Genomic DNA, 14,953 nt, shown 5'->3' with positions numbered 1-14,953 from the left:
ATTCTAGATCAGGCTTATCAACAGGAGTCTCTATAAATCCAAATAATGTATAGAACATCCCTTAAGGAAGGTAAGGCAAACATGATGTTCCTCTTTGTCTGGTAAAGAGAGGAGAATAAGGATTTAGAATATAGTTGGTCCTCTATGTCTAAGACTTCCCTTGTGGCTCACACAGTAAAGCGTCTGTCTACAACGTGGGAGACCTGGGTTCGATCCCTGGGTCAGGAAGATTTCCTGGAGAAGGAAATGGCAACCCACTCCAGTACTCTTGCCTAGAAAATCCCATGGATGGAGGAGCCTGGTGCTGGCTACTGTCCATGGGGTTCCAAAGAGTCGGACAAGACTGAGCAACTTCATTTTCACTTTCACTTTTCTGTGTCTAAGAGTTTTGCATGTGTAGATTCAATCAACAACAGGTTGAAAATATTACAAAAAAAAAAAAAAATCAGAATGGCTCTCCAAAAACAAAACATTAATTTACCACTCACCAACAAATATTTATATAGTATTTACATTGTATTTACAACTACTTACATAGCATTTACATTGTATGAAGTATTATAAACAATCTAGAGGGGATATGCATGTAATGTGCAAATACTATGCTATTTTATGTAAGCGATTTAGTATCTGTGGATTTTGGTACGGTGGAGAGAAGCCTGAAGCCAATCCTTCATAGATACAGAGGGATGAACGTATTGCAGCAGTGAATAAAAAGGTGACAGTAAGAGAGTAACAGAATCTCATAAGAAGTTAATTGGCTGGCTAAAAAAGTGTCGTCTTCAATCAATATTAATGTCTGTACTACACAGGAACCCATGAGTTCAGGCAGGGGAGTAGCAGAAGGGTAGCTCAGCAGAAGTATACTATCAACAGGTTTGGCAGTGACAGGTATTGCCCCAAAACACAGGAGATAAAGAATTCCAACCAGGCCAAGGATGAAACTATTATAAGCAATGGGTTTTTGATGTTTCCCATGAGGTTGAATTAAAAACCTAAGGCATTCAGATTGCTCATGCACAAAGAGAGAAAATGGATTTTAATAGCTAGTTAAATTTAGAGAAGATTGTTGAAGAGACTTCTTTAGGCTACAGAATCTCTGTTCATATTTAGGCTCCCAAAAGAGAGATTCTGTTACTGAAGGCTTGGTTAATTCTCAAAGAGGTATAGCAGACTCAGAAAAATTTGTTACACATTTGTTGAAATAACCAGTTAAACCCATATATTTCCTTCAATTATTGTTTTGTAAGGGTCCTAGGATAAGAATGGCTAGTTTTCAGTCCATCAGGAGAGATGTTTTGACCTTCTGAGATATGTCATGACCTAATTAATAGACTAGACCTTGAAGAAATTACATTTATCTTTTCAAAATTTATAAAGTCCCTTTTCTTCTAGGGCTAAGCACAAACAATTAGAATGTTTTTGAAGAACATTCCTCATTGTCTGAACAAATTAAGAGATCATCTACATGTTGCACCATAACTGAATCACAAGCGAATTTAGATTCTTTATGTCTTAATTGAGAACCTAGGAGAAAACAAGAGTGGTCTTCAGTGAATTTCTGGAAATGGATATCCAGGTATATTGTCCTTTCCAGGAGAAGATGAAAGATATTGATTCTTCTGCTCTAGAGGCATACCAAGATAGAGCAAACATGCAATGAAACAAGTGTCTTATAGGAGGAACTAATTGCTCAGAGGATGCTATTAACTCCTGCTGTCTTTGCTCCATCTTCCTCTGTATAAACATACCACACAGGTGGTAGGTATTTAAATAACCCACAGAGTTTCCCTATTATCCTCAACAGTGATCCTGGACCTCTGATTGGAAATCATTCTTTCGTGCTCTGTGATATCATTCTTGCAAGTTGCCTCAGGAGGAAATGATAAAGACTGCTATTTGGGTTAGGTACTACTACTGAGAAAAGATGGATAATAGGTTTGTTGATAGCCTTGAGGTCTTTAACAAATTGATATCCTCATCCAATTGTTTTATTTACTGGCAGGATGAGAGTGTTACCAGAGCTAGTACTGGATATGAGACCTTTGTATATGTCTTGAAACTACAGATTTGAACCCTTCTTTGCTTCTGGCCTCAGGGATATTGGGAGAAGTTTGGGAATCAATTTTATAGAATCTATTTGAACTTTAATAGGTTATTCTATCTCTGATGTCATTGGAATTTTTAGTTCAGGAGTGTCAGGTAGAGTAGCAAGATATTTACTTGGGATGTGAATCAAAAATTAAGAAGGCAAAACATATACAGTGCAGACACAATTCTTGTGGATAGAGGAATCCTCTGGAACCATGAGAAACAGCCCCACTGATGTTCATTTAATGTTACAATTCCTTTTGCAAAGAAAGTATCTTCCTATTAAAACTTCCTATTAAATCACAAAGCAGGAAGGACTATTTTCCAGTAAGGGGCTCAGAGGTCACAATTAGGGACAAGAGGGAAAATCTTCAAAATCTGTTTGAAACACCTACCACCTGCTTGTCATGCCTACTCAGAGGAAGGTTGAACAAAGCTGGCAGGCGTTATTGTAGAAAGAATGGCACCTGTATCCACTAGGAGTCAATGAGCTTGACTTTCTCTATTAGTGAGCTTGAGCTGCTGTAATAAAACAGCATAGAGTGACTTAAAAAAATAACTTTCTCACAGTTCTGGAAGCTGGGAAGTCCATGATCAAGGTACCCGTGAATTCAGTTTCTGCTGAGAGCTGTCTTCCTGGTTTGCAATTGACCACTTTCTCCCATGCTGTGCGTTGACATGGTTTTTCTCGTTGTATATATGGGATGGCGTGTGATGAGGAGCTGGGAGTGGTAAGGGGAACAGAAAGGGAGAACTCTCTGCTGTTTCCTCTTATAAGGACACTAATCCTGTCAGATTGAACCGCATTCTTATAAGTACCTAAACTTTATTGCCTCCTTATAGGTAATTCAAATTTGAATTTGAATTTGTATTTACAAATACAGTTACATTGGGAGTTAGGGCTTCAACATATGGATTGGGCGCACAGTTCAGTGCATCAGTTCAGTTCAATTGCTCAGTCGTGTCCAACTCTTTGTGACCCCTGGACTGCAGCACGCCAGGCTTCCAAGTCCATCACCAACATCCTCCATATTTATAATTAATTCACTTTGAGTATTTAAGGGTAAGGCAGAATATTAGGCACTTTTTCCTTCCCTAGCACACCCCATTGATCTGAAGGATTTTTCTTTGTGCCTTGTCTTTTATTTTAAGATGGGACAATATTTTTCCCACTACCCCTTCTATTGATAATACCTGCAAGGTCCCTGACAATATACAGTTGATTAGGAAGTGGGCCACCTAGTTGTTTGATCTGCAGAGCAACAGGTTTAAGTTCTTAATTTTTTATTCTAATACTCCTTTGAAGTATATTCTGTATTCTAGGTGTTTTACTTTAGGTAAATGAGCTATTTTCCATTTTGATTTTTGTTTTCCAACTAGGTCTTTAATTTTAGATTTAAATCCATTGACAAAATTAGGTGAAAGGGCTAATCTGTTATATCAGCATCTCTTTAAACTCCAACCGTTGTCAGAAGAATTTTAATCTATCCTGAAAATTTCCTATAATTTGATTTTTCATCTGTGTGGTTTTATTATGACACAATTTTGTTAGAAATGTTTTGGGCATCATTTTTAGGACAACTTGCTCTACTTTTTTTGGGGGGGGCATGCTACATAGCTTGCAGGATCTCAGCTCCCCAATCAGGGATTGAACCCAGGCTGTGGCAGTGAATGCACCAAGTCCTAACCACTAGACAACCAGGGGACTCTGCTCTATTTTTTCTCTCTTTCCCCCTGCCCCATGATCAGGTTTATTGTAAAAAAGGGATCCTATAGGTTCCTTTTCAAGGCAATCCAATCAACTTCTGCCTTTCAGGATTTAGCAACTGAGGTTCTGACCAATATGTGTACAACTTGATATAGATCCATCTAGTCATGGAGCAGCCTGGTAGGCTGCAGTCCATGGGGTCGCAAAGAGTCAGACACGACTGAGCGACTTCACTTTCACTTTTCACTTTCATGCCTTAGAGGAAATGGCAACCGACTCCAGTGTTCTTGCCTTGAGAATCCCAGGGACGGGGGAGCCTGGTGGGCTGCCGTCTATGGGGTCGCACAGAGTTGGACATGACTGAAGCAGCTTAGCAGCAGCAACAGCAGTCAAAGCTATGGTTTTTCCAGTAGTCATGTATGGATGTGAGAGTTGGACTATAAAGAACGCTGAGCACAGAAGAACTGATGCTTTTGAACTTTGGTGTTAGAGAAGACTCTTCAGAGTCTCCTGGACTGCAAGGAGATCCAATCAGTCCATCCTAAAGGAGATCAGTCCTGGGTGTTCATTTGCAGGACTGATGTTGAAGCTGACACTCCAATACTTTGGCTACCTGATGCAAAGAGCTGACTCATTTGAAAAGACCCTGATGCTGGGAAAGACTGGGGGCAGGAGGAGAAGGGGACGATGGAGGATGAGATGGTTGGATGGCATCACTGACTCAATGGACATGAGTTTGGGTGAACTCTGGGAGTTGGTGATGGACAGGGAGGCCTCATGGGGTTGCAAAGAGTCAGACACGACTGAGTGACTGAACTGAACTGAACTGATAGTTAATTTTATGTGTAAACTTGACTGGGCTAAATAATCCCAGATAGCTGATAAAACATTATTTCTGGTGGTGTCTATAAGGGTGTTTGAAAAAGAGATTAGCAATTGAGTCAGTAGATTAGATGATCCTCCTCACCAGTGTGAGTGGGCATCATCCAGTATAAAAGCCCAAATGGAACAAAAAAATAAAGGAAGGCAAATTTACTCTGCCTCAGTCTGGATATCCATTTTGCCCTGCACTCTGAAATCAGTGCTTGTAGTTCTCTGATCTTTGGACTTGAACTGAAATACCACTGGCCTTTCATCTCAGACTAAGACTTACACTTTGGCCCCTCTTGTTCTCAGGCCCTCAGACTTGAAATGAATTACACCAATGAGTTTTCTGAACCAATTCCTATAATAAATCTATCTATCTATCTACCTACCTACCTACCTACCTACCTACCTACCTATCTATCTACAGTGGTAAGATAATTGTTGGAAAAGCCTAGGAAGTCTGCACATGAAAAAAAGGAGTGGCGGGGGGCGGGCAGAGGACCAACAGAGATATAATAGAAGAGAGATTAGAAACATAAAGGGGTAGAGGGAGAGCTTGACACAGGGAGGCAGCCTAAGGATGCATAACAACTTTGTTTGATTCAAATGTTCTCCCTACTTACTATTGAAGATCCAAATCATAATTGCTGAAATCATGCTATTTTAGAAAGATAGGTGTGTGATTAGGACTATAATGAGAGCACATATAAGAAGCAGGCATTTTTCCTGGAAGAGAGGATTTCAATTTAGGTAACTCCAGGAAACTGGCAACAGTGGTAAGAAATGTAATTCCTATGGACTTCATGTCCAACTTGAAGGTGATCACCTTTAAATGTAGGCCCCAAAGCTGCGCTCCTCAAACAGGTGGAAAACTTTGATCATTCTCTGGATCACTGCCAAGTTCTCAGCACAGAAAAAATAATCAAGAGAGAAGGAGAATCTCATCTGGTTTTCTCGATGTCCCATCTAAATAGATGGGTCCAGTGAGAATTGCAAATGCACTGTTGTAGGAGGCTGGCTCCAACAATAGGTTTAAAAGTGCTATGCCTGTGTTCTGCCCTGTGATGCTCCTTTTAGGAGAAACAACACTTAAACATCACAGCACAAAATAGTAATAAAATATAGTAAAAAGGAATTTAGAGGAATTTCCTGCCAAACTGAAAATTAATAGCCAAAGAACTCAATGCAAAGAGGGCAGAGTTCAGATCTGGGGCTGATTTACCACAAGGCTGAGGTCCATGGTGACAAGCAGTGTTGAACACACCTTACAAAAACCTCCAGGAAAACTGTGAAAATAAACAAAGACCACTCAAATGAGAATAAACAAAAGATATTTATTCAGAGCTTGCAACAGAAAGGAAGTCAGCATCACTTGCAAATGGCAGAGACTCAAAAGCAAGCAGGAAAATGTAAGAGCCTTATGGTGGAAAAAGGGAAGTCCTCAGATATCCCATAATTGCAGATTGCTTACAAAACTGAAGTGGACTAACTACAAGTAGGACATCCTACGCTACTGGTTAAAGGTGCATATTTTGCTTTCTCTTACCAGTCCTAAGTTGGAGGCAGTGAAGCTGGCAGTTACTGACCCACAACTGGCCATTTTGAAATGACTGCTGCAGAGGTGGAGGTTTAGATTCTTGGGTAGATTGCTGCAGAGATCAAAGTTCAATATTTATGTGATCTGGGTTTCTACATCAAACCTCTCAAGACCATGGTGGATGGCTAAATGGTACATTGTGACTGTCTTTTTCTTGTTGAATAGCCTTTTGTTCATAATTGATAATAAATAAAGTACACATTGAGACAATTTTTCTCCTGATCTCTGTGCACTATGCCTGTGTACTAAGTCACGTCTGACTCTGCGAGAGTATGGACTGTAGCCCACCAGACTCCTTGCCCATGGGATTATTCAGGCAAGAATAATGGAGTAGGTGGCCATTTCCTTCTCCAGGGGAATTTTCTGACCCAGGGATCAAACCCACATCTCCTGCATCTCCTATACTGGTGTGCATGCTATGTCACTTCAGTCATGTACAACTCTGTGCTACCCTATGGACTGTAGCCCTCCAGGCTCCTCTGTCCCTGGGGATTCTCCAGGCAAGAATACTAGAGTGGAATGCCATTACCTTCTCCATGGGATCTTACCACCAGGGATTGAACCCACAGCTCTAATGTCTCTTGCAGTGGCAGGTGGGTACTTTACCACTAGTGCCACCTGGGAAGCTTATATTGGCAAGTGGATTCTTTACCACTGAGCTACCTGGGAAGTCCCTTTGTATAATATACCAATGTTCAAAGAAACTGAAACCCAGTGATGTATTCCCCAGTATTTTGTGGAAATAGCCCATTCCTTATTATCATGGCATATTTTAGAGGGATAAGTATTATCTTGAGGGTAGGACAGGCTAAAGCAAGATTTATTTAAATATCATGTGGGTTTATGCTCAGTGTTTTGCAGTAAAGCATAGGAAATAATATTTAAATACTGTTGAAAGCAAACTGAGGAAACAATAACAGAATATCTGTATAGAGCTTCTTTAATATTTGAGGGGTCTGATAGGGCTAGTTCCTGAATGCAATTGGGGAGTACTAAGGAAAAATGTTGATAGAGTGCTGAGTGATGGTTTTGGTATGTAGGAGAGAATGTGTTTCACAACTGATATGTGATAGGAGTGCTAAGATGTAAAAAGAAAATCATTAAATCCAACTTTTAAATTAGTGAAATCGAGAATTCAGAAAAATGTTCTCTGCGTGTTGTCTCCAAAAGAGACAAACATAGTCCCTGAGCACCAGAGGACATATTAATTTAAAATGCATCATATGTTCCAAGTACTCTACAAGTTGACTTAACAAGATGATTATACTGAAAAAAATAAACAGACAAACCTGAAACTAGATAACAGATCAAATAAACAATAATGGACCTTCCTAACTTCCCTGGTGGCTCAGACAGTAAAGTGTCTGTCTACAATGCGAGAGACCGGGTTCAATCCCTGGGTTGGGAAGATTCCCTGGAGAAGGAAATGGCAATCCACTCCAATACTATTGCCTGGAAAATCCCATGGACAGAGGAGCCTGGTAGGCTACAGTCCATGGGGTCGCAAAGAGTTGGACATGACTGAGCGACTTCACTTACACTTATTGTTGATTTTACTAATATTTTAATCTTACTAATTTTAACTGAATTCTAATATTTCCTATTGTATCTATACAAATATTGTTAAATTAATTTTATAGACATGTAAAATTACTTAATATTTGAAAAAGAACATTATATAGAGTACAAATTCCTTTAATATTCTATATTTAACTGTTCTAAGAAGAAGACTTTCCTTCAATACTTTTTTGGTTTCCTCTGTACTCAAATATGTACAAGGGTAAATATTTTCTATCTACATTAATATCACACTCAAGAAAACATTCTCTTTTCTTTAGCTTTTGGTCTATATTCCATTACAAGAAATCCATTTAACTTTGCCCCACATAAACATTATCATAATACATTTAATATATTTTTCAAGTCATTGCTCTTAGTTAATTGTGCAATTTACAGCACTCTAAATGTTTCTGAGTTTTAAATAGTACTCTTCAGTACATTAGGAAAACAATTTAACATTTAAAGCAATTTTGGTATGCAAGATTCCTCAGATTCAAACAGAACAAATAGCTTAAATAATTATAACACCATTTTAAAAATTCATTTACATAGTGTACCATAAAATCCATTTTATTAATTGGCAAGTAGCTCCTGGAATGCTATGGCAAACACAAATTCCTGTGTTTAGTCGCTCAGTTGTGTCTGACTCTTTGCTACCCTATGGATTGTAGCCCACCAGGCTCTTCTATCCATGGGATTTTCTGAGCAAGAATATTGGAGTGGGTTGCCGTTTCCTTCTCCAAGGGATCTTCCAGACCAAGGGATTCAACCAGCATCTCTTGCATGTCCTGCATGGCCGGTGGATTCTTTACCTCTGAGCCATTAGCTTCCCTTATAGAATACTGGGGTGGGTTGCCATGCCCTCCTCCAGGGGATTTTCCCAACCCAGGGATTGAACCCAGGTCTCCCACATTGCAGGTGGATTCTTTACAGTCTGAACCACAGGGAAGCCCAAGAATACTGGAGTGGGTAGCCTATCCATTCTCCAGGGGACCTTCCCAACCCACAAATTGAACCAGGGTCTCTTGCATTGCAAGCAGATTCTTTATCAGCTGAGCTACCAGGGAAAATCAAACATACCTTGAATCAATAGAAAATGGATCATTTTATATTAAAAAGCAACTTTTGTTTGCTATTAAATTTAGATAATCTTGGCTCAAGGGGGCAGTGTACACTGCAGTATATACTGAAGAGTTATAGAATATCCTTAGCCCAACAAGAATTTCTGACTTTTTAGGATAAGATTTCTTTTTTTCCTAAATGTTTTAGAAGATAATAGCATTGTAAAACAGAATATATTTACAAATAATATAATCAATACATGTAACAAATGTGTTCCATTTAAAAAGTGTACAGTGATTACTAAAATGCCTGCTAATACTAAACAGGAAACATAAAATATAAAGGGCATATAAATAATAGATTGAACAAAAAAAGATGAATCCCTAAGCTGGTCTAAAGACCCAACAGAAAAGAATATAACTTATTGAGAGACAGTAAAGCTCATGCTAATATACCATATATATCAAGTTATTTCATAGCTATATCGTACATTAATTAGGAAAGATCAATTAGGGAATGTTTCCAAAGCACTTGTAAATCAATAACTGTGTTGAATGAATCGTCTGAATACAAAGAAAGCTACCATTTGGTGTGGGGTGGGAAAAATCAGGTAATAGATCTCAATTTTAGGATTTCAAAAGCTCTTTTACAGATTGTTTTAGAATTTGTACCAAACATATTTTGAAATGCCCTCTTAGACAGTAACTGGTCAAATGATGCCTTTCATAGAAGTGGAAAGAGTCAGGAATGATTCGGCAGCTGAGAAGAAAGTATTTGAAATTACACCATGTGAATACACCATTATCTTTGCCCCTTAATACTAGGTAAGTTTTTTTTGACAAATTTACACTTTTTTGAAACCTCAGTTTCTAGACTGGCAAATAGAAGCTAAAAATATTTACCTTGAAGAAGTAAAATATTAGGGAAAGTTTAAATATAATTTCTTCTCAGATCAGATCAGTCACTCAGTCGTGTCCAACTCTTTGCCACCCCATGAATCGCAGCACGCCAAGCCTCCCTGTCCCTCACCAACTCCCGGAGTTCACTCAGACTCACATCCATCAAGTCAGTGATGCCATCCAGCCATCTCATCCTCTGTCGTCCCCTTCTCCTCCTGCCCCTAATCCCTCCCAGCATCAGAGTCTTTTCCAATGAGTCAACTCTTCGCATGAGGTGGCCAAAGTACTGGAGTTTCAGCTTTAGCATTGTTCCTTCCAAAGAAATCCCAGGGCTGATCTTCTTCAGAATGGACTGGTTGGCTATGTCTAAATTCCATTAATAGGAAATATATTTAGCATTAACCCATATCTACATATTAGTACCCTGGGGCTGTTTCTTAATAAAGTTCCATAAACTGGGTGGTTTAAACAGTAGAAATTAATTGCTTCACATTTCTGAAGGTTGGAAGTCTGAAATCAAGGTATCATCAGGGTTGGTTCCTTGTGAGGGCTGTGAGGGAGGATCTATCCTCTCCTAGTTTCTGGAAGCCTCAGGCATTCTTTGGTTTGTACACAGTGTTCTCAATGTATCTTCACATCAGCTTCCCTCTGCCCATGTCTATCTCTGTGTCCAAATGACCACAATCAAACAACCCTCTCTTAATCTGACCACCTGAAAAGACCCTAGTTTAAACTAAGTTCATATATACAAGTGTTGAGGGTTAGGATATGCTTTTTGAGACACATAGAAGAATGTGATATATTTCCATTTTCAAAAAATGTTTCTTACTCTGTTTAAATTTAAATGGTATAAAAATGATGTCAATATCTTATATAAGTACATTTAGGTGAAAAGAGAAAAAACACATATAGAGTAATACATACATTTAATTTATTTGTTTTAGCACTTAAATGAAGGTTTTTAGTTATAGTGTAACAAAGTTAAGAAAGGCCAACTATAGAGAGGTTTGTGTGTTAGTTGCTCAGTCATGTCCAACTCTTTGCGACCCCATGGACCGCTCTGTCCATAGAATTCTCAAGGCAAAAATACTGCAGTGGGTTGCCATTTTCTATCTCTACCAATAGAAAGGTATTGTTACTTAATAGTTCATTCCTCCCTCAAAGGCTCACATTTTACCTCCTACATTTGCCTGGCACAGATGGTAACTCAAGGAAAAATGCCTGACATCCACTTCAAATTAGAAACTTCATGTTAGTTTAGCTGCAAGCACCATAAGCAAAATTGAAATCAGTTAGGTTGAAAGTTGCAGTAAGAGTCAAAAGATCATGGCATTACAGAAAGCCAAGACCTAGAAGGGACACTAGAGACTACGAATTCCACGGACCATAAATAAAATATACTATCTTTCTTAAGATCAGAATTTTTTCTTCAGTTTTGAGAAGGAATAAAGGTCTCAAATAATTCAATTTTACTCATGTTCTGATCTCAAATAATTGCCAAATGAAAGGAGACTCGAATTTAGCAAGAAGGAAATCGTAACCTCCAGTGAAGCTTAAAGAATATCTATGAAAGCAATTCAAATAAACTATCTCTTCTTTATGAGGAAATAAGAAAGATATGTTTTATCTTAAAATATGTTCTTGTTAAAATGTGCAGGGTAATAAATGAATAATTTGGAACACCATATTACCTAAGATGTGCATTTTTATGAAAAAGCTATATGAATAAAAAATAGGAAATGTTTATAGTTCTTTTTAAAATTATCAACAGTACTTACCTATGTGTTGTTATTTTTATATCAGAGAAATTCATGTTTTAAAAAATCTTAAATGCCAACTGATCCAAAGTAATTAACAGAAACATTCTACAATACGAATTTCATTGTATCATTCTGTTGACATAAACCCATCTTCAAAATACTTCAAATATCTTTCTTAGATAGCCTCACATAGTAAGGTCAGACATATCTGCACTTTGAAAAAAATATGTAAGACTGAAGGATAGAATGTGGGAATATAATTTCAGCGATATAGCAATGCTGAGCCATGGTGATTGTATGGCATGGCTGTGTGTATTGGTGACTGAGGTGAAGTGAAGATTCAGAACACTGAAAAATATAATTTGTAAAAACATACATTTTATTAAAGATATTATTTTTTAGAGCAATTGTACATCCACAGCAAAACTGAGATGAATGGACAGGAATTTACCATATAGCCCTTGGTCCCACATGATTTACCATATATCCATTACCCCGATCACAGCAGTCCATCTGTAACATTCGATGAACTAACACTGACATATCATAATTGCTCAAAGTCCACAGTTTATATTACTGTTCACTCACAGTGATGTACGTTTTATGGATTTAGACAAATTTATGACATATATCTACCATTATAATACCATAGAGAGCATTTACAACTATTTACATAAAGTTTATATTTACAATGATTTACATTGCATGTACAGTATATTAGGTATTAAAAGCAAACTAGAGAATATTTAAAGTATATGGGAAGATACACAGAGTTTATATGTAAATACTACACCGTTTTATTAAGGGACTCTCTGGCCTTTAATCCTTCTTGTAAAAAGAGTGAGTTTGGCAATAACAAAGCTCATGACACATCTTCACCAGATGCAAAGAGTGCCCTTGAACACTTTCCCGTTTACTTCTCTGTGAAGACATGGTACCTTAACCCTTAGCCCTCTCACTCACCCCAAAAAAGGGATTTGAACATCTGTAGATTTTTGGCTTCTGATGGGTGTCCTGCAATCAAACTCTTTCAGTTACCAAAGTATGACTGTGGCTGGAATCATACAGTATGTAGCCTTTTCAGATTGGCCTCTTTCACTTAATAAATATTCAGTTGAAATTCCTCCATGTCTTTTCATGGCTTGATAGCCCACTTGGTATTAGCACACAATTATTCTTTTGTCTAGATGTACCACAGTTTATTTATCTATTTACTGACTGAAGAACATTTTGGTTACTTCCAAGTTTAGGCATTTATGAATAGAGATAACATAAACATTTCTGTGCAGGTTTTTGTGTGAATATAAGTTTTCAGTTCCTTCCAGTTAATACTAAGGAGCATGACTGTGGGATTATATGGTAACAGTATGTTTAATTTTGGAAGAAACAAAGTATCTCCCAAAGTGGCTGTATTATTTTGTATTTTCATGAGCAATGAATGCGAGTTCTTGATGCTTCACATCCCCACCAGCACTGGTGTTTCCAGTGTTCCAGATTTTGGATTCTAATACATGTAGTTATTCTAATCCTGGCAGGTCTCATTGCTGCTTTAATTTGTATTTTACTGATAGCATATGTTGTGGATATGCTTATTTGCCATCAGTATATATGCTTGAATAAAATATCTCTTAAAGTTTCTGTTGTTGTTGTCTAGCTGCTCAGTCATGTCAACTCTTTGTGACCCCATGGACTGCAGCACACCAGGCTTCCCTGTCCTTCACCATCTCCCAGAATTTGTTCAAACTCATGTCCATTGAGTCAGTGATGTCATTCAACCATCTCATCCCCTTCTCCTCCTGCCTTCAGTATTTCCCAGCATCAAGGTCTTTTCCAATGAGTCTTCACATCAGGAGGCCCAAGTATTGGAGCTTCAGTTTCAGCATCAGTCCTTCCAATGAATATTCAGGGTTGATTTCCTTTAGGGTTGACTGGTTTGATCTCCTTGCAGTCCAAGGGACTCTCAAGAGTCTTCTCCAGCACCACAGTTTGAAGGCATCAGTTCTCTGGACTCAGCCTTTTTTATTGTCCAGCTCTCACATCTGTACACGACTACTGGAAAAACCATAGCTTTATCTATAAAGACCTTTGTAGGCAAAGTAATGTGTCTGCTTTTCAATACAGTGTCTAGGTTTGTATTTGCTGTTCTTCCAAGGAGCAAGCATCTTTTAATTTCATGGTTTCAGTCACTGTCCACACTGATTTTGGAGCCAAAGAAAATAAATTCTGTACTGTTTCCATTGTTTCCCCATCTATTTGCCATGAAGTGATAGGACTGTATGCCATGATCTTCATTTTTTGAATGTTGAGTCTTAAGCCAGCTCTTTCACTCTCCTCCTTCATCTTCATCAAGAGGCTCTTTAATTCTTCTTCACTTCCTGCCATAAGGGTGGTGTCATCTGCACATATGAGGTTATTTATTTTTCCCTGCAATCTTGATTTCAGCTTGTGCTTCATCTGTCCCAGCATTTCGCATGATGTACTCTCCATATAAGTTAAACAAGCAGGGTGACAATATACAGCCTTGACGTATTCCTTTCCCAATTTGGAAAAAGTCTGTTGTTCCATGTCTGGTTCTAACTGTTGCTTCTTGACCTGAATACAGGTTTTGCAGGAGGCAGGTAGTGTGGTCTGGTATTACCATCTCTAAGAATTTCCCACAATTTTGTTGTGATATACACAGGCAAAGGCTTTAGTGTAGTCAATGAATCAGAAGTAGCTGTTTTTCTGGAATTCTCTAGCTTTTTATATGATTCAATGGATATTGGCAATTTGATTTCTGGTTCCTCTGCCTTTTCTAAATCCAGCTTGTACATCTGGAAGTTCTTGGATCACATACTATTGAAGTCTAGCTTTAAGGATTTTGAGCATACTTTGCTAACAAGTGAAATCAGTGCAACTGTGCCACGGTTTGAACAATTATTTGACATTGCCCTTCTTTGTGATTGTAATGAAAACTATGGTTTCTGACCCATTTTTTAAATCAGATTTTCAAATGTTTTCATTGTTGAGATGGTTTATATACTAGTTATATGTGCCTGACATACAGGCAGAATGATAGCTGCCATCTAGGAGTCAGGAAGCCAGGAAGTTTAAAATAGCCCTTGAGAAAAAAGAACCTCAGCTTCTTAAGAGTCTTGGGAATATTTTAGAATATTTCATACCATCAGGCAAAAAAACAATTGACCATTGTAGAGATTTTAGGACTAACCAACTTTGTGTCTCTGCCTGAAATTTCACCATTTTTTTTCAGTCTTCTCTGAGCAGATAGGCTTCTCTGATGACTCAGTGGGTAAAGAATCCACCTGCAATGCAGGAGATATAGCAGACACTCATTCAATCCCTGGGTTGGGGAAATCCCCTGGAGGAGGAAATGGTAACCCACTCCAGTATTCTTGCCTGAAAAATCCCA

This window comes from Bos indicus, chromosome 14 (assembly GCF_029378745.1).
Source record: "Bos indicus isolate NIAB-ARS_2022 breed Sahiwal x Tharparkar chromosome 14, NIAB-ARS_B.indTharparkar_mat_pri_1.0, whole genome shotgun sequence".
NCBI classification, from domain to species: domain Eukaryota; kingdom Metazoa; phylum Chordata; class Mammalia; order Artiodactyla; family Bovidae; genus Bos; species Bos indicus.
The sequence above is the reverse complement of the archived record's forward strand: the minus strand, read 5'-3'. Positions refer to the sequence as shown.